Below are 20,210 nucleotides of genomic sequence, written 5' to 3' on the forward strand. Positions count from 1 at the left end.
GCTCCGGTTTCCTCCCAAAGGTCCTGAAAGACGTGCTTGTTAGGTGAATTGGACTTTCTGAATTCTCCCTCCGTGTACCCGAACAGGCGCCGAAGTGTGGCAACTCAGGGCTTTTCACAGTAACTTCACTGCAGTGTTAATATAAGCTTACTTGTGACAATAATAAAGATTATTATTATTATTAATACCCTTATCCCGCCTCCCCTCCCACCCTGGCCATGCCAGCGACGGTCACATCCCATGAAGGAATGGCAAAACATGGATACACACATTAAGATGGAAAGCTGAGACACGTATAGACCCAGAACATTAATGTGCAAATAACTCGTGCAGAGTCAGAGATCGGGCTAAACATTATTTCTTTTGACAGAGGGCCCCAAATGATAATGAAATGGACATCCAATTGGATTCATCACATGGGCAGCACGGTAGCATAGTGGCTAGCCCAGTTGCTTCGTTGCTCCAGGGTCCCAGGTTCGATTCCCGGCTTGGGTGACTGTCTGTGCGGAGTCTGCACGTTCTCCCCCCCGTGTCTGCGTGGATTTCCTCCGGGTGCTCCGGTTTCCTCCCACAGTCCAAAGATGCGCAGGTTAGGTGGATTGGCCATGCTAAATTGCCCTTAGTGTCCAAAATGGTTAAGTGGGGGTGACTGGGTTACGGGGATAGGGTAGATACATGGGCTTGAATAGGGTGCTCCTTGTTAGGGCCGGTGCAGACTTGATGGGCCGAATAGCCTCCTTCTGCACTGTAAATTCTATGATTCAATGAGTAAACATCTGTCCATGGGCATATCATCAATCTGGACGAGCCTACCTAGAAAAACATCAGGACGATGGCGCGGAAGCAAAACACATTTCTGATTCGCACGTACTTGTAGTCTCCATGGAAACGCTGCTTAGAAACAGAGGATTGTTCTGGAGTGCGGCAGCAGATGAGAAAAAAAAGGCTTGTTTAACATTGCGACTGCAAGTGTATCGTGCGGATTGATTGCTCCCCCACCCCCCACCTAGTTTTCTGGTCTGTGTTTGGTTTGGCATTTTCCTTGGCTTGCTTCGGGTGCGTGTGTGTGTGTTTTTTTGCCTCGAGCCTGACAATTTCTGATCTCCTCGGCCATCAATGTCAAAACCTGCGTTACCCAGTCTGAATGCCAAATTGCCTCTCTCATCTGACGGAGGTTCAGCACACCATCCATCATAGCCAAGATGTGACCCTATGATCAAAAAACAAACTGGTATGTATATTAAGCACTTAACTCTTTCCTGAATCAACGGTCGTGTTACGAAGGAGCTGTCATTTTAATGCACAATCTAGTGAACTGAAATGCCAATACGTGTATGTTTTTTCCTTAATTTGCAGGCTCCATGCTCAAAAGGCAGCGCTCCATTTCCTTTTTTAAAATAAATTTAGACTATCCAATTCTATTTTTTTCAAATTAAGGGGCAATTTAGCGTGGCCAATCCACCCAACATCTTTTTGGGTCGTAGGGGTGAGACCCACGCAGGCACGGGGAGAATGTGCAAACGCCACATGGACAGTGATCCGGGGCCGGGATCGAGCCAGGGTCCTCGGCATTGTGAGGGCCGTGCTTCAATCCTTAAAAAAAAACCTTTTGTTGCAAATGCCCAATTGAATGATTTTCCTTTACTCCTGGTATCATTGAAAATATTTCAGGCTTACGATGCGGCGCAACGTTCAACTGATTACGGGCACTACTGGCCATGATTCCTTTGAAACTGAATACATGTGATGCTGAAGTGTTTAGATTCACAGACTGTAAATCTTCCCTCTCGTATTCATAACCGCGTAGGTATGCCAACCTGTGTCAAGACAATGTAAACGTCTTTCGGAAGCTTTTCTCTTCATTATTGCTAGCAGCATTAATAACTGTGCCCTTTTAGAGCACAACAGTGTGTAAATGTTTACGGCACCTCCCAACGGAAAGGTATGAAGCGCTGGTCTATCGGGGGAGCTTTCTTTGTGCAGAATAGCATCACAGAATGAGTGAAGGCTGCCTGACAAGACTGGTCATGTAACTCATCTTCTTCAAGTCTTATCTCATATTCAAGAGGAAAGTATTTATGCATGTCCTATGCTTTTTCATGTATGGAACAATCTGTCTGGACTGTACGCATGTACAATACTTTTCACTGTATCTCGGTACACGTGACAATAAATCAAATTCAATTCAACAAGCAGGACAGATATGTCGCACTAGAATTTGATAGGTCTAAGCACTAATATTTAGCATGGGCTTAGCACTGCTGCCTCACGGCGCTGACGACCTGGGTTCAAATACCGGCCTCGGGTCGCTGTCCCGGAGTGGAGTTTGCACATTCTCACCGTGTCTGCGTGGGTCTCCCCCCCCCCCCCCCCCCCCCCCCCACAACCCAAAGAGGTGCAGGGTAGGTGGATTGGCCACGCAAAATTGTCCCTTAATTGTAAGTTTAAAAAACTTTCAAAAAGTATATATGTATTAGGGCAGCACGGTGGCACAGTGGTTAGCATTGCTGCCTACGGTGCTGAGGACCTGGATTCGAATCCCGGCTCTGGGTCACTGACTGTGAGGAGTTTGCACATTCTCCCCGTGTTTGCGTGGGTTTCGCCCCCACAACCCAAAGATGTGCAGGTTAGGTGGATTGGCCACGTTAAATTGTCCCTTAATTGGAAAAAATAATTGGGTACTCTAAATTTAAAAAAAAGAACTATATATGTATTTAGCATGGATTTGCGCGAAGCTTGAAGCAGCAGTCCTGTCGATGTCTAACGTGATTTTCTGGTTTAAGATTGGGACACAAAGTGGATTCAGGTTGAAATAAATTATGTTTTTTTTTAGGGAGAGGTAAGAGGAAAACATGAGATGGCATCCCCTTTCAGGGAGCCCCAACCCACTCGCCGTCTAGGAAAAGCTGGCCCACAACAGGCAGGAGTAATAAATTATGGTTGATCATGCCCAAAAAGGGCTAGATCATCCATTTGAAAGTGAGTGCACCTCACACTACTTTTAGAGTAAGTGAAGGTTTCACGAGATGGTTGGCAAGATGGTTCAATGACAGGAGGAGAAGGAGGAACAGAATAGAACCCAGGGCATCCCACATGCCAATTTTCCACCCACGGGACCCTCAACCTCCTCCACTCTCAGGATTTGGAGTGTTCCTTTCACACAGGGAGAAGGAGGCTGATGGTTTGGCAATCCATTATCTGTTATGTACCACTCGCGCCAGTAATCGCGCCTGAATAGGGGAAAAGGAAAGGCGAATGTTCCATCAACACACAGTTCTATTTCTCAATGTGCAGGTAATTATGGAAGTGCTGACATATGTAGGCGTTAGGCAGCTACTCACCATGCAGGGTTTTTGGTAAATGAGTTGACAGCAAGCGAGGCTGTACACAGTGTGAACATAAAATAAATCACGTTCCAGCTTGGATGAGGATGGGTATTTAATAGATTGCACTCTGGAAAGGTGTTGGTCGTCTGCTCTTACCTTCACTGACCAGCTCGGATGGAGGAATTTTTCCCCGGAATTGCCAGTCGCTACCTTGGCCATCCGTTTCCAGTGTTGCCACCAAGCAACTCTCCTCGGTAAAACTGTGCCTGTTTATCTCCTGCAGCAGGCCACCCCCATGGATCTCTCTGACAGAGAAACATGGGGCTGAGAAGTAGGACATTTGGCCCTACGAGCTTGCTCTGCCATTTGATAAGGTCAGGACTGATCTGGCTGCTATCACAGCTCCACTTTCCTGTCTACCCCCCATAACCTTTGTCTCCCTTGTCTGTCAAAAACCTGCCTAACGCAGTCAGCCTTGAATAAATTCCGTGGCCCGACCTCCATTGCTTTCTGTGGAAGAGAATTCCACACACTAATGTCCCTCTGCAATAGTTTCTTCCCCCTCATTTGCGACTTGAATGGGAGACGCCTTATTCTTAAACTGTGTCTCCTGGCTCTCACCGTCCCCCACGAGAAGCAACGTCCTCTTGGTATCTATACCCTAACCAAATCCTCCCAAGATCTTATACATTTCAGTACCATCATTCCTCTAAATTCCCAACCCTGTTCACCTTTCTTCTTTAAGATAAGCCCTTCCTCCGCGGATCGGGTTGTGTGAACTTTCCCTGAACTGCTTCTAATGCAATTAAATCCTTTTCCAAATGAGAACCAAACTGTACACTACTCCAGACGTGATCTGGCGGCACGGGTAGCACAGTGGTCAGCACTGTTGCTTCACAGCTCCAGGGTCCTAGGTTAGATTCCCAGCTTGGGTCACTGTGTGCGGAGTCTGAATGTTCTCCCCGTGTCTGCGTGGGTTTCCTCCGGGTGCTCCGGTTTCCTCCCACAGTCCTGAAAGACGTGCTTGTTAGGTGAATTGGGACATTCTGAATTCTCCCTCCGTGTACCCGAACAGGCGCCGGAATGTGGCGACGAGGGGATTTTCACAGTAACTTCACTGCAATGTTAATGTAAGCCTACTTGTGACAATAATAGATTATTATTATCTCACCAAAGCCCTGTACAGTTTCAGCAGATCTTCCCTACTTTTATGTTCCATTCACCTTACAATAAACACTAAATATAATTTGCTGTAACTGCATGCTAACTTTTTTGTGATTCACGTACCAGGACACCCAGATCCCTCTGTACCAGTGAATTCTGCAATCTCTCACATGTAAATAGCGTACTGGTTTTCTGTCAATTTAAACAGTGTACTATGTTTCTATCTGTTTAAACAGTGTACTGGACTGCTTTCCTATGCAGGGAACGCTCTACCCCCGTTGATGTCATAAGTATCCCTTGTCTAAGAACGTCCTGCAGTGCTCGTAAACCAATTCTGACGACAATGCCTTTTAACCTGTTGACGATCATTGAATCTGGCAGTGCAATGTTATTTCCTGCCTCCCACAGCTAAGCTCTCAAACCGCTGCGTCACTCACACCTGGAACTCATCTTAAATATTAAAGAGGTGTCGATCCCAGACGCCACAGTGCGGGACCGCCCTCATTCCACCCCATTTCCAGTCGGTAATTTGACTGACCGACGGACTGGCAGTAGGGGACAGCGGAGATTATAAATCAGTGGAGAAAGATTGTCCATACCGTCAGAACGAGCACGGACGAAAAAAACAAGACAAGGCAGTTTGACCGATCACAAAATGGGGCCTGGAAAGGCGATACCAGCAAACTGGGGAAAGCTCTAGTTGAACGTTCAGGGATTTTCCTGCATTCCCTTTTTCCGTCTAATAGCAAACTCTGCCACAAAATCCGATTGTTTCATCGAAGACAAAATGGTTACAAGGTCCACAACCTCCCGTCCCCCTCCCGATTCACGGAACTGCTGTAGTTCCTTCTCCTGCTTGTTGCAGTAGCCGCTCTTTCGTCCCCCCCGACCTCATTTCACATGTGTCCTTGAGCCCCTTCCCTCACCGTTCCCATTCAGAGGGCATTTACTCTTCAGCACCGTTCCTGGCTCCCACTTAATGCCACTGCTGTCCCGAGGGATGGTACTGCGCTGTCCTGATCAGGCATATCTATTGCAGTCGAAGAGGCATTACATTATATTTTTTTTGTTATGGGCCAGGTTTTAGAGAACCCCAAAGTGTATCATGGAGTACACCTGACCCACAACTTTTACTAGATTGTGGTATGGGGAGCACACGGCCCACTCTACAGGTGTGGCACAGCAGAAATGGAAAAGTATTTTTTAAAAACAAAACAATGTTTATTCTATGAACTCAAGTTAACCTTTTTAAAACAAACAGTGAATATCTTAGCAACCATTAATTCAAAGATAACCCCCAAAGAATACAACACTAAGTAATCCTTTAAGCTGTCCTTTTAACATCCAAAAGACTTAACAAACCTTTAAACAGAAGCACATCAGGGTTTACATTCAATACTGAAAACATTTAAATTTCTGAATTCACCAAATGATCAAGAGATAGTCTTTTCATGGCAGAGAGATCAACAGGACAGGTGCTTTGCCTGACTTCAGCTGCAACACACTGAAAAAACTAATCCGAAAAGACAGACACACCCAAGCTTTTTCTCAAAGTGAAACTAAAAAGCAGAACCAGAGCTCAGCTCCACCCACACTCTGACATCACTGCAGTAACATGAGCAGCTAACCATTTCTTAAAGCGACATTCTCATGACATTTCCAATTTTAAAATAATAATTGTAGCATCCAAAAGCAGCAACAAGGTTGAGTTGGGAAACAGAGGAGAATTATGTTTCATTGAGTGGTGGATGGATGTAATTTCTTACCAAGGTAGCACGGTACTGATAAGACATGTGATGAAAACACTCAATTGTTTACTAAAAACAGAAAATGATGGATAGATTCAGCAGGCAGAAACGCCGTGAACGTTTTGAGTCTTTATGACCTTTCCACAGAATTATTTTGTGGCCCGGGTCAAATCCAGCTACACTTAACGGAATCCACAATCAATTCTGTTTGTGATCATAGAATTTAACAGTGCAGAAGGCCATTCGGCCCATCGAGTCTGCACAGACTCTTGGAAAGAGCACCCTACTTAAGCACACACCTCCATCCTATTCCCGAAATGAAATGAAAATCGCTTATTGTCACAAGTGGGCTTCAATGAAGTTACTGTGAAAAGCCCCTAGTCCAGCGCCTGTTCGGGGAGGCTGGTACAGGAATTGAACGCTGCTGGCCTGCCCGGGTCTGCTTTAAAAGCCAGCTATTTAGCCCACTGTGCTAAATCAGCCCCTACTTTATCATGGCCAATCCACCTAACCTGCACATCTTTGGACTGTGGGAGGAAACCGGAGCACCCGGAGGAAACTCACGCAGACAAGGCGGGGCGGGGGGGGAGGAGAGAGAACGTGCTGACTCCGCACGGACAGTGACCCAACCCGGGAATCGAACCTGGGACCCCGGAGCTGTGAAGCAGCATAGCTACCCACCGTGCTACCGTGATATGGTCCGCATTAAAAATGTTTAATGATGACTTCTTGGTGCAAATAAAATCCTGCGACCACCTTAAATAAGGAACCGAGCTAAAGTTCCAAGAACATGCAAATTAAGAACAGAAGGAGACCATTTGGCCCCTTGAGCCTGTTCCGCCATATAAATAAGGTCATGGTTAATCTGATTATGGCCTCAACTCCACAATCATGCCTATCCCTGATAACCTTTGCCCCCCCCCCTTCACAAGAATCTATCTACCTCTGCCTTAAAAATCAGGACTGACTTCTGGGGAAGAAAGATTCACGACCCACATCTCCGTCTTATATGGGCGACCTCTTATTTTTAACCTGTTGGTCCCCTAGTTCTAGTCTCTCCCACAAGGGGGACATCAGTCAGAATTCTCCACCCATTTGCCGGCTTTGTGAGTGTCTGGTTCTGCCGGCAGTTCACCCCGCCTGCCATTTTCCCGGAGGCCTCAATGGAATTCCCATTAACAGCGGGTGGGGTGGAGAATCCCACTGCCAGCAAACGGCGCGCCGCCTCCCGCCGCCGGGAGACACGCGGCCGGGAGGCTGGAGAATCAAGCCCATCCTCTCAGTATCCATCCTGTCAGGTCCCTCAGGATCTTTCTGATAAGTTTCAATGAGATCAACTCTCAATTCTTCTAAACGGCAAGGGCGGTACGGCGGTTAGCACTGCTGCCTCACGCGCCGAGGACCCGGGTTCGATCCCGGCCCCGGGTCAGTGTCCGTGTGGAGTTTGCACATTCTCCCCCCGTCTGCGTGGGTCTCACCCCACAGCTCAAAGATGTGCCGGGTAGGTGGATGGTGATCATGCTAAATTGCCCCTTAATTGGGAAAAAAAAAGAATTGGGTACTCAGACAGGCGCAGCCTATCCAACCTTTCCTTGGAAGTTAACCCCCTCATCCCAGCTATCAGTCGAGTGAACCTTCTCTGAACTGCCCCGAACACATTTACATCCTTTCTTAAATAAGGTGACTATAACTGTGCACAGTGCTCCCGATATGATCTCAATATCCTACACAACTGTAGCAAAACATCCCTCCTTTTATATTCCATTCAGCTTTCAACAAATGACAGCAGTGCACTATCCCAGTTACAATAATAATAATCTTTTATCAGTGTCACAAGTACATTTACATTAACACTGCAATGAAGTGACTGTGAAAAGCCCCCAGTCGCCACATTCCGGCTGCCTGTTCGGGTACACAGAGGGAGAATTCAGAATGTCCAATTCACCCAACAAGCACGTCTCTCGGGACTTGTGGGAGGAAACCGGAGCGCCCGGAGGAAACAAACACAGACACTGGGTGGGGGGAAACGTTCAGACTCCGCGCAGACACTGAAGCAAGCCAGGAATCGAACCCGGGACCCTGGAGCTGAGAAGCAACAGTGCTAACCACTGTGCTCCCGTTCTGCCCACAAGTACTCCAGATGTGGTATCCACAATATCCTACAGAACTGTAGCAAAACATCCCTCCTTTTATGTTCCATTCCTTTCAATAAGCGACAATATTCCATTAGCCCAGTTATCACAACATGATCACATATACCTGTTTGAATCCTCGTGCCAAGGACTTACTGACTCCTCAGTTGAAAGAAACATTAAGCACATTTTTGCCCCTTTTTAGGGGATGACTAGGGTATGGGTGGTTAGAATCTCTGGTACTTTATCCAAATGACCCCATTAGTCACCTGAATCTTGACAGTGAAGGTAAGCGAGCCAACCAGCTGGCAAGACATAATAATAATCTTTATTAATGTCACATGTAGGCTTGTATTAACACGGCAATGAAGTTACTGGGAAAAGCCCCTAGTCGCCGCACTCCAGCGCCTGTTCTGGTACACAAAGGGAGAATTCAGAATGTCCAATTCATCCAACAGCACATCTTTCGGGACTTGTGGGAGGAAACCGGAGCACGCGGAGGAAACCCACACAGACAGGGGGGGGGGAGAACGTGCAGACTCCGCACAGACAGTGACCCAAGCCAGGAATCGAACCCGGGACCTTGGCGCTGTGTCGCAACAGTGCTAACCACGGTGCTACCACGTTGCCCACATGAGCGTGGTACTTGATTTGAGTACGCTTGCAGCATAGGTGATAGCAACCGTGTCCACACTCAGCCAAGGGCACTGAGGCAAGGTTGTTATGGGAGCAGCGTTTTCAGAACCCCAAAATGTATCGTGGAGTTCAACCAACCTCTCCCTTTAATGTATTGTTGCTTTTGAAGCACACGGCTTGGTCTCCAGGTGTGGTATTACAATTATGGACACGTGGGTTTTTAAACACAAAACAATGTTTATTCTATGAATTCAAGTTAACCTTTTTAAATAAACATTGGATCCCTTAACACCCCTTACTTCAAAGATAACCCTGAAAATAATACAACACTAAATAATCCCTCAAAATGTTCCTTCAAACCTCCAAAAGACTTAACACCTTTAAACAGAAACACATCAGGCTAAAGACATTACTATTATGGGTTTAAATCACCCAAATGATTCAGAGATAGTCTTTCATGGCAGAGATCACGGCAGATCCAGCTCACTGCAAACACAGACACACCCAAGCTCTTTTCCTCAAAACTGGCTTTTCCTTTCAAACAGCTCACAGCAAACCAGCCAGGCACTTTTCAGCTGCTCTCTCTCTCAAACTGAAACCAAAACACTGCAAAATGGCTGAGCTAAAAACCCAGCTCCACCCACACTCTGACATCACTTCAGTAATATGAGCTGCTCCATTTCTTGAAGGTACATTGCTTGAACATCCATTTCTTAAAGGTACTCTCACGTGACAAGGTGCAATGTCCCAAATGCTGCCCTTCAAAAATGTTGAGCTGAGGTGTATGCGTGCTTCACTGGATAAACTTACTGGGGTCTTACAAGAAGGGTCGGTCTTTGTGGACGGCTTGTGGTGCGAGAGAAAGCTGTGAGATGACTAAAGCCGTGAATATATTTTTAGTGCATTTTTGAAAGGACAACACAAGGGAAACCAAAGAGAAACTACACAGCTCAGCACTGTGGCAGCACTGGCCAATGTGGTGAACTTTGTATGGTTAATTCAGAATGAGACACCGTCCACAATGGAGAGCTAATCATAGTACAGACATTATTTGTTCCACTACAAATCTTAATTTACATTAATAACTGTTCTGAAAGTGTTGCGCAAGCGTAAATGGACCAGAGGGGATATTTTACAGCTTGTTGCTTTGCCTCATTAACCTAATGAGTAGGGATGGGGATATATAAGCACCAAATTAAAATGCCATTACTTATGATGCCTTCCTGTGCACTGAAGAATTTCTCAGTAAAACTGTGGGTGGGATTCCACCCCCCCCCCCCCCCCCCCCCCCCGTGTGTTTTCTTTCTATTTAATACTTTCATTAAAGTTTTACATCTTTACAATATACATTTGCTAAAGGTAGATGAGACGGTGGAATGTGTCCCCAAAGTTCCCCTTCCCCAGCCTGTCCGCGTCCAACGTTGTGTTTCTCGGGTTCCTTGGGTAAGTTGCCGTCTCCTTGCGGAGAAAGTTTTTGATTAGCAGATATCTAAGAGTTTCTGTCTGTTTGGTAGTACCAGTCTCTCCGTCAGTTCCTCCAAGGTCGCTAGCCTGTCCCCCGTGTAAGCGTCCCTAACCGTCAGTGTCCCCCACCCACACCCCCCAATCCTGTCTCCACCTCTTAAAGGTGGTGTTGAGCATGGGAGGTGAGACTTCCCTCTTCCGGTTGTTTGTAACATCCTCCCCTCCGGCCTGCGACGTTTTCCGGCAGAAGGCCTTGTCGGCCAAGAGGGTCGTGTCCGACCTCCATGTGGGGGCGTTGGGCACGGCCCGTCTCCAACCTCGCATCCATGTAATGTGGAGCGGGGTCGGAGATTACGATCGTGGAGTATTCCGCTCTATCTCTGGAAGCACTGACTTTCCCGCTACAAAGAAGTCGATGCAGGTGTACTGGTGAGAGGAACGAGAATTCCTCCTCACCATGAACTGCCATGGGTCCACTGCCCCCTTATGCTCCATAAACGTTCCCAGTTCCCCAGCCATGCCTGTCGTTTTCCCCTTTCTGGGGTTTGATCTGCCTGTCTGTGGGTCCTGTACACAGTTAAAGCCCCCCCTCCCCTTCCATATGATCCGTTAGTGGTGCCGATGTCGGGGATTTCCACCATGGTCTTTTTAATAAATTCCGTGTTCTCCCAGTTGGGCATGAACACGTTCACCAAGACTACCGGGGCCCCATTTAGGACACCGCTGACCATGACGTACTGTCCCCCTTGATCCGTAACCAGCTTTGCCGCCGTGAACACGTCCTCTTGCTTATCAAAATTGCTACCCCCAGCTCTTGTCCCGCGGCGGGAATATTAGCTCTGCCCCTCCCATCCACTCCTTGCCCACAGTCAGTCTCTTGGAGGAAGACAATGTCAGCTCTCATACTTTTCAGGTGGGTGGATCTGTTCAATGGGCCGTTAAGTCCCAGACGTTCCAGGTGACTATCCTGGTGGGGTGTTTTTGTCCCTCCCTTCCTGCGGGATTAACCATACTTACCTGGTGGATGCATCTCTGTGCTCCGGGCAACCCAACACGGCCGCCAACTGTGTGTACGCCATGTGGATGAGCCCCTGCACTCCGGGTTTTCCCTTTGTTTAGGGACGCTCCAAAGTGGCTGCTTACGGTGCCATCTTCATAGAATTATAGAATTTCATAGAATTTACAGTTCAGGAGGCCATTCGGCCCATTGAGTCTGCATCGGCTCTTGCAAAGAGCACCCTACCCAAGGTCAACACCTCCACCCTATCCTCATAACCCAGTAACCCCACCCAAAACTAAGGGCAATTTTGGACACTAAGGACAATTTATCATGGCCAATTCACCTAACCAGCACATCTTTGGACTGTGGGAGGAAACCAGAGCACCCGGAGGAATCCCACGCACACATGGGGAGGATGTGCAGACTCCGCACAGACAGTGACCCAAGCTGGAATTGAACCTGGGACCCTGGAGCTGTGAAGCAATTGTGCTATCCACAATGCTACCGTGCTGCCCTTGTTCCATCTTTCCGAGCTTCACCTGCTGATGTCAGTCTGGAGCCCTTCCCTCGCTGTGTTCCCCCCCCCCCCATGGTCTCGATTCCCCCTTCTATCCCCCTCTCTGCCCTCTCCTCCCCCCCCCCTTTCTATCTCTCCCCTACCTTCCCCACACATCCCTGTGTACCCCCTCCAGACGCTATCTTCCTACTGGGAAATGCGCCAAGGCCCTTCCTTCCGATGAGCTCGGTCCCTTACTCAGAGTGAGGCAGTGCAGTCCCACGCAAAATTGTCCATTTCCATCGCTTTCTCTGCGTCTTCCTCACCACTGCCTCGTTTATCCCTTATGTAGTCCATTTGCACGACAAACTTGTCCGCCTCTGCCGGGGGATGAAAAACAGTGCTCCTTGTTCTGGTACATCACCCAGAGCCCATGCTGGGAATAACATCCCGAATTTAACATTGTTTTTGTACAGGGTCGACTTTGTGTGGTTGAATTCAGCCCTGGGCTTCGCCAGGTCTGCCCCAATGTATTGATATACCCTTCTCTTGTGTCCCTCCGAACTGCTTGCCTTTGTCTGATAACTGGAGGTGTTTCTTCCTAATGGAGGAATGCAGCAATATTCACAGCTGATGAAAATAATTTTCGTTACAGGCCTTAAAACAGGCCTTGTGGACATTAAACGTTTAACATACTCAGAAATTTCTTCTTGCTATTTTGATGAAGGTTTTATTTAAAATATAAATACTTATGGAGGTGTCGAGGCAAATTTGGTCACTGGCGGTCAGAACTGAGCACTTTGGGCGGGATTCTCCAGCCGCGCTGGCCCAGCGATCGGAAATTGCATCCCGAGATCAATGGACCTTTACCTGGTCTGTGACCCGCTCCTGACGATCTTGTGGCAGGCGAGGTGGAAGAATCTAGCCCTTTATATATTTGGTTCTAGTGATCTTGTTTATCATCCCTCCTTGTTGCGACGGTTGGCTGCACTATGAACAATCTTTCTTCGCAGATTTCTATTCTCTGTTGCCCCTCACTGTCCTTAGAGAGGCAAAATCACGTTCTGATATTATCCACCCACGTCACCTTGTGCACATTTTCTAGGTAATGCCTTGGGCCCCGTATCTAAGGAATGGGTCCAGAGGAGGCTCACAAGAATGATCCCTGGAATGAAGAGCTTGTCGTATGAGGAACGGTTGAGGACTCTGGGTCTATACTCGTTGGAGTTTAGAAGGATATGGGGGGGTCTTATTGAAACTTACAGGATACTGAGAGGCCTGGATAGGGTGGACTTGGAGAGGATGTTTCCACTTGTAGGAAAAACTAGAACCAAAGGACACCATCTCAGACTGAAGGGACGATCCCTTAAAACCGAGATGAGCAGGAATTTCTTCAGCCAGAGGGTGGTGAATCTGTGGAACTCTTTGCCGCAGAAGGCTGTGGAGGCCAATTCACCGAGTGTCTTTAAGACAGAGATAGATAGGTTCATGATTAATAAGGGGATCAGGGGTTATGGGGAGAAGGCAGGAGAATGGGGATGAGAAAATATCAGCCATGATTGAATGGTAGAGCAGACTCGATGGTCTGAGTGGCCTAATTCTGCTCCCATGTCTTATGGTCTTTCCAAACACTCTTCTCCTGTGATGCGACCATCAATTCACTCAAGGACACGAGTAGAAGTAAACTATGGCTTTAATCGACTTACAACTGAGCCTGCCTGCGACTAGCTGAACTGAAGGCAGGTTCGCAAGACCACAGCACTTTATACTTCCGGTTGTGGGAGGAGCCATGGGCGGAGCCACGGGTGGAGCCCTGTACATGCTCTTCATCTCCCCCTGTGGGCAGAGCCGTGCAACGGCTCACAGATGGAGCCTACAGGAACATAGTGATATACAGTGTGAATTTATATTATACATTCACCACATCCTATTTCCACCCCGTGTCCAAAATCTGAGAGCTCCCTTGATACCGCTGTCTCAAACAAGTTCCACTGAACACCTGCATTCTCCAGCAACCACTCGTTTGTCCACTTGGCCCCATATACGACACACACACACATGATATACACCCGAGTCCTTTCATTCCAAATGCTCTTTTCGAGCCTCGTCACTCTTCTTGATGGTCTAGCTTTCCCAGGCCACACATTGTCACCGGCCACACCAGGGCTTTCAGGAGATGGATTTTCGTTCAAATCGAGAGGCTGTGGCGACTCCGTACTCTTTCGATGAGTACACAGTGCCGTTCCCTCCGCCTGGAAATATATTTGACCAGCGGAAATCAATAAATATAAGTTTGAAAACAGAACGCAGCAGAAATATTTTCTTTTTTTATCTTGAAAACATTTTATTGAAGTATTTATAATTTTAACATTTCAACGTTCTAACAACAGAGCTGTCCGACACACGCAACAACATCACAATAACATACCCAACTTCTCCACCCGCCCTACCTCCTGACTGCCTGTGTATTAGATTCCCTATCCTTATTCTCCAATGCCATGCCTCCCCCCGCCCCCCACTGACGGTCAGTTGTCCTTAAAGAAGTTGATGAACGGCTGCCACCTCCGGGCGAACCCGAGGTGATCCTTTCAAGGCGAACTTAATCTTCTCCAGCCTGACAAACCCTGCCATGTCGCTCACCCACATCCCTGACTTTGGAGGCTCCGAGTCCCTCCTTCCCAGCAAAATCTGTCTCCGGGCCACCAGGGAGGCAAAGGCCAAAACGTCAGCCTCTCTCCCCTCCTGGGCCCCCGGACCTTCCAACACCCCAAATATTGCCATCTCTGGACTCGGGGTAACCCTCCCTTCCAGGACCTCTGACATGACGTCCACAAATCCTTGCCAGAATCCCCTCAGCTTCGGACGCGCCCAAAACATGTGTACATGATTCGCCGGGCTTCCTCCGCACCTCCCACATCTGACCTCCACCTCCTCAAAAAACCTACTCATCTGGGCCACAGTCATATGAGAGCAGAAATATTTTCAATAAACCTTTTTTAAAAGCACAGAGCATTGTAAAGCTTCAAAATACACTACCAGAGTTAGTGATGAATAGGTTAGATAGGTGCCTGGAAGAAAGGCAGGCAAAGGAATATGCGATCTGGGTAAGCACAAAAGCTTTTGATAAAAGCTTGTATGGAAAATAAAGCTACTGCAGTTGTTTGCCTGACGATCTGCTCCCATTTTATATTTTCAACATGACGGGGAACAGGCTATCAAGGTTACAAAGAGAAATTCCCCACTTACGATCGGATTTTAAAGAGATAAAGGTTGCAGAAGAATGCCGATTTGCACTATCAATTCACGACATGGAAAATCTTCGCTTTCACTCATGCCACTGTGAGAGAGGCTCAGGGGAGCACAGAGAGAACACAATGAAGAGCCGGTCATTACTACAAAACGCCCTGCTGCGACAGGGAAATCTTACACAGGCTTTTCCTGCTCCCTCATCCGATACTGGGAAGCCACAGCTTGCCTCAAAAGCCTTGCAGACAAAAACATCTTTCTCTGAGGGTTTTCACAGATCTGTCTCCAGCGTGCACTGTACTGTCAGGATCACATCGCCACTACCCTAACAGCCTTCACTTTATCTTTCAATGTTTTTTCCCTTCGATCTTCCATTCTATGGTCTCCACAGTCCTATAGAAGTTCCTCTTCCCAGAACCTACCAATCTCTCACACAATCTGTTATTAAGGTAAACTTGCTAATTTGCCTCACCCATTTACAATTTCCCAATTGTATATGTTGTCAACATTAAATCACTTCCCTTATCTGCCCAGTGCCAATTTTTAATTCCTGCTGCCCACCCCCCCCCACTCCAACTTAACGCTGTTGATTTCCACTTCAACCACTTGCCTTCACACTTACCCCATATTGATGTTTTGACTCCTCCAGTCTATCTTCAGTTTCATCGACCCAGTCACACCCCTACCCACACAAGTCTGTTTCGCAGCATATGACAGTGATACTGAACCGGTGTTGAGAAATCTCAGTTTGATCACAGAATTCAGAGCAAAAATTAAAACTGAAAACTCTTTTGAGAACGCACAGCAGGTAGGGCAGCGTCTTAAAATAAAGTTAACATTTCGCACGTACACCGACTTGACAGGATTTTGTACACTCAAAATATTATCCCCATCTTTCCCTTCTAAAGTGTTGACAGCCCTGCAACTTATATTTTGATCTCCCATCCGCAGCATTTATAGGTTGGTTGCCATGGCTTTAACTGCAGGGATTGATTTTGTTGGTGTGCTGAGGTTTTCAGCCCTCAGCATGTTGCTTGGCGATAGCGCAGTTTCTGAGGACCTGCTCATGATTCGTTGCACATTTGGTCGTGGGTAGATAAAAAAATACAAAGTCGTTTTTGGCTTCAGGTAATCGTGCCTTCTGTTACGACCAACAATGACAAACTTGCATTTATAGAGCGCCATCTAATGTAGTCAAGCGTCCCAACGCACTTCATGGAAGGATTCTCAGGCAGAATTCAACACCAAGCCACATAAGGAGATATTAGGACAGGTGACCAAACCTTTGATTAAAAAAAGGTGGACTTTAAGGCCTGTCTTAAAAGATAGAGAGATTTGATAGAGTAGATACAGGGGAGATAGAGAACATAGAACAGTACAGCACAGAACAGGCTCTTCGGCCCTCGATGTTGTGCCGAGCAATTATCACCCTACTCAAGTCAACGTATCCACCCTATACCCGTAACCCAACAACCCCCCCATTAACCTTATATTTTTTAGGACACTAAGGGCAATTTAGCATAGCCAATCCACCTAACCTGCACATCTTTGGACTGTGGGAGGAAACCGGAGCACCCGGAGGAAACCCACGCACACACGGGGAGGACGTGCAGACTCTGCACAGACAGTGACCCAGCCGGGAATCGAACCTGGGACCCTGGAGCTGTGAAGCATTTATGCTAACCACCATGCTACCGTGCTGCCCCAAATGTTTTGTCCAATGGCGGGAGACACTAAAACCTTACGACACAGTTTAAGAGAATGAGATCTGCCGTTTAAGACGGCGATGAGGAGAATTTATTTTCTCTCAAAGGGTCGTTAGGTCTGTGGAATTCTCTTCCCCAGACAGCAGTGGAGGCTGGATCATTGAATATATTCAAGGCAGAGTTAGAAAGACTTTTGAGACAAGGGAGTCGAGGGTTATGGCGGGTAGTGTCAGGAATCTGCCTAGCAATAGCAGTAAACAAATAATAGGATGCAATAATAGGATGCAATGGGGCAGCAGGGTAGCATGGTGGTTAGCATAAATGCTTCACAGCTCCAGGGTCCCAGGTTCGATTCCCGGCTGGGTCACTGTCTGTGTGGAGTCTGCACGTCCTCCCCCTGTGTGCGTGGGTTTCCTCCGGGTGCTCCGGTTTCCTCCCACAGTCCAAAGATGTGTGGGTTAGGTGGATTGGCCATGCTAAATTGCCCGTAGTGTCCTAATAAAAGTAAGGTTAAGGGGTGGATACGTGGGTTTGAGTAGGGTGATCATGGCTCGGCACACCATTGAGGGCCGAAGGGCCTGTTCTGTGCTGTACTGTTCTATAATATGTCCAGCAACAAGTAGAAATCAGACAGCAAAAGACAGTATTCAAAAGGCCCCATTGATATGCTTCTCTCCCAATAATGAGATTAGTAGGCCGTTTATATCATATTTTGGCGTGAATAGATTATGAGGAGAAACAATTTATAGGCGAATGGGAACACCCACGAGGTACACATATGTTAATGCATGGAAATTGATGGAGGCAGACAGCCAAATACACAGAAGACATAATCAAAGAGGAACAAAGGCTTAATTGACCAGACCCTGAGAAGCCTCGGAGGCGGTTAACGTCTAGCAGTCTCAGAATGCAGTCAGGCCGGTTTCCAGCAACCAGGCCTGAAAGCTAGTTTTCCAGCTAGCAGTCTCGATGTCAAGTTTACATGAATCAGGCCTCTAAGTGCGAGAGCCAGGGCGGTGCAGAAAAAAAACGTTGAAACAGCAGTTTTTAAAATCTTCGCTGGTCCAAGAGAGGATGTTTCCCAAATTTGAGTATCGCTCCTGTATTGTGCCCTAACTATAACCTGGTTATTTAATTTTGATGTTGTTTGGGGAAGTCTTATGGAATTCAGGTATCGTAGATAATTTTGGAACAAGGGATATTTTCTTTTTAAACTGTTTGTGTGTTTAATAACATCTTAATTGCTTGAGAGTAGAGCAATCCTGTGTGTGTATTTGTATTTTCTTTACTTTAATAAATAGTCTTTAATAATTGTTACACAACGACTTGGCTTTTTATTCTTGCTAGGGTTTCACTTGTCTCCTCACATCGAAACAAAACTATATACTCGCACAAAACAGTATTCCAAGTTGGTACATTCTCGCAGACAAAATCAGCGTGCTTCATGGCAGGTAGACTGAAAAGTGGAGTTGGGACTACGACGAGATCAGCCACGATTTTATTGAATGGCGGAGGAGGCTCGAACGGCTGAATGGCCTCCTCCTGCTCCTAAGTCCCATATTCCCACGTTTGTCATCAAATTATATTTTGGGACAAGGGGCGGGATTGTCTGCGCAACCCGCCGCGTGTTTTTGCTCCTTCTGCTCTTAACTACATGGGGCTGGATTCTCCGGTCCCCCAGGCCCGTGGTTCTCGGCGGCACGTCGTTTCCTAGCGGCGGGAGCCCATCTTCCCGTCGCTTGTTAATGGGGTGTCCAACGCCTCCGGGAACTCCGCGGGCTTGGGTGCGCTGCCGGCGGAAAAGTAAATCGCAACAGCCGGAGAATTCCGGCCATGGTGGCGTCAAGAAATATATTTTAAATAGAGTAAGCCTGTGAGAGATATATGGCATGTAATAGGCTAACAACAATTGTTTTCAACATATCGATTTAACCTCAATTCATACCTGGCTTGATGGGCCGAGTGAGCTCATTCTGTGCTCTGTTGATCTAGGACTCTATTTAGCAGTCCCATTCAGACCTGGCCATGGATAAACTGATGTGGGAAAAGGTGGAAAACCCACAAAGGTGCAGCGTTTAATTCCTACAGTGGGTTCCTTATCTTCTGTGTACTTCCAACAAGAACCTTGTTGACTGAGTGAATTATCAGAAGTCGAGGTCAAGGCGAATCCGATTTCCTGATATGTACAATTGACAGGTGAGGCTCCCCAATGACCATGTGCAGGAGGCATAGATGGTGCAGTTAGTAAAACACCAGTTTCTCCCTTCAAGCACCCAGTCATGTAAAACCAGCCCTTATCTGCCCAAGATACACAACGTTCTGTTACACAACAACACTGCGGGCCCTCACCGTAACAGATTTGGGCTATTGCTGATGATTTACCGCATAGTGAGTGCTGTTTTCTGCCTGTTCAGCAGGCCTCACAAAGAGGTCCTGTGTCTTGTATGGCTGAACATTAAGTGTCCACTGATAACACTTAACTATGTACATATACAACAGGGTATAGTCCAAGCTATGAGCTAACTCACCTCTACACAGGTGATGGCAGTCCCACGTCACGTGTCTGTTTGCAACACAATGGGGGTTGTAGTTTTCCGGTCCCACATCAACCCTTGTTATAGAATCATTGAATTTACAGTGGAGAAGGAGGCCATTCGGTCCAGCGAGTCTGCACCGGCCCTTGGAAAGAGCACACCGCACCTCCACCCTATCCCCACACCTCCACCCTATCCCCACCTCACCTTTTTTTGGACACTGAGGGCGATTTAACATCGCCAATCCACCTAACCTGCACATCTTTGGACTGTGGGAGGAAACCAGAGCACCCGGAGGAAACCCTTGCAGACACGGGGAGAACGTGCAGACTCCACACAGACAGTGACCCAAGCCAGGAATCGAACCTGGGACCCTGGAGCTGACCATTGTGCTACCGTGCTGGCAGATACCCTTATACTACGGTGTGCACCCACTTAAGAGTGCTGAGGTGCCATAGATGTCGGGCAGAGGCATGTTGCCTCTTTAGGTGAAAGGATACAGGCTGTGTTACCTCGTCGTACCTTGATTTGACTCCCAGTACTTGTTCAATGAGCAGCAGCGAGGGGAGCTCTCAGATCATGTTATACTGTCACCTCAGTGTGAGAACGCCACATAGCATTTGGGACGGGGGAAGGAAATTTATGCTAAAAGGTTCAAAAACGTATCGATACAAAACATCTATTTCAAGGCACGATTATTTTGTTCAAAATTTGTGGTTTTATGGTATCCTTTATCCACATGTCCGCCTTTGTAATTT

General features: G+C 47.3%; 1 protein-coding gene across 4 annotated transcripts in view; it reads right to left on the reverse strand.

Annotated features, from left to right (window-relative positions):
• LOC119958866 (acylphosphatase-2-like) overlaps window positions 1-20,210 on the reverse strand; it is a 71,721-nt gene that overhangs the window by 43,673 nt on the left and 7,838 nt on the right. The window lies entirely within an intron of this gene.

Source organism: Scyliorhinus canicula, chromosome 31, assembly GCF_902713615.1.
Source record: "Scyliorhinus canicula chromosome 31, sScyCan1.1, whole genome shotgun sequence".
NCBI classification, from domain to species: Eukaryota; Metazoa; Chordata; class Chondrichthyes; order Carcharhiniformes; family Scyliorhinidae; genus Scyliorhinus; species Scyliorhinus canicula.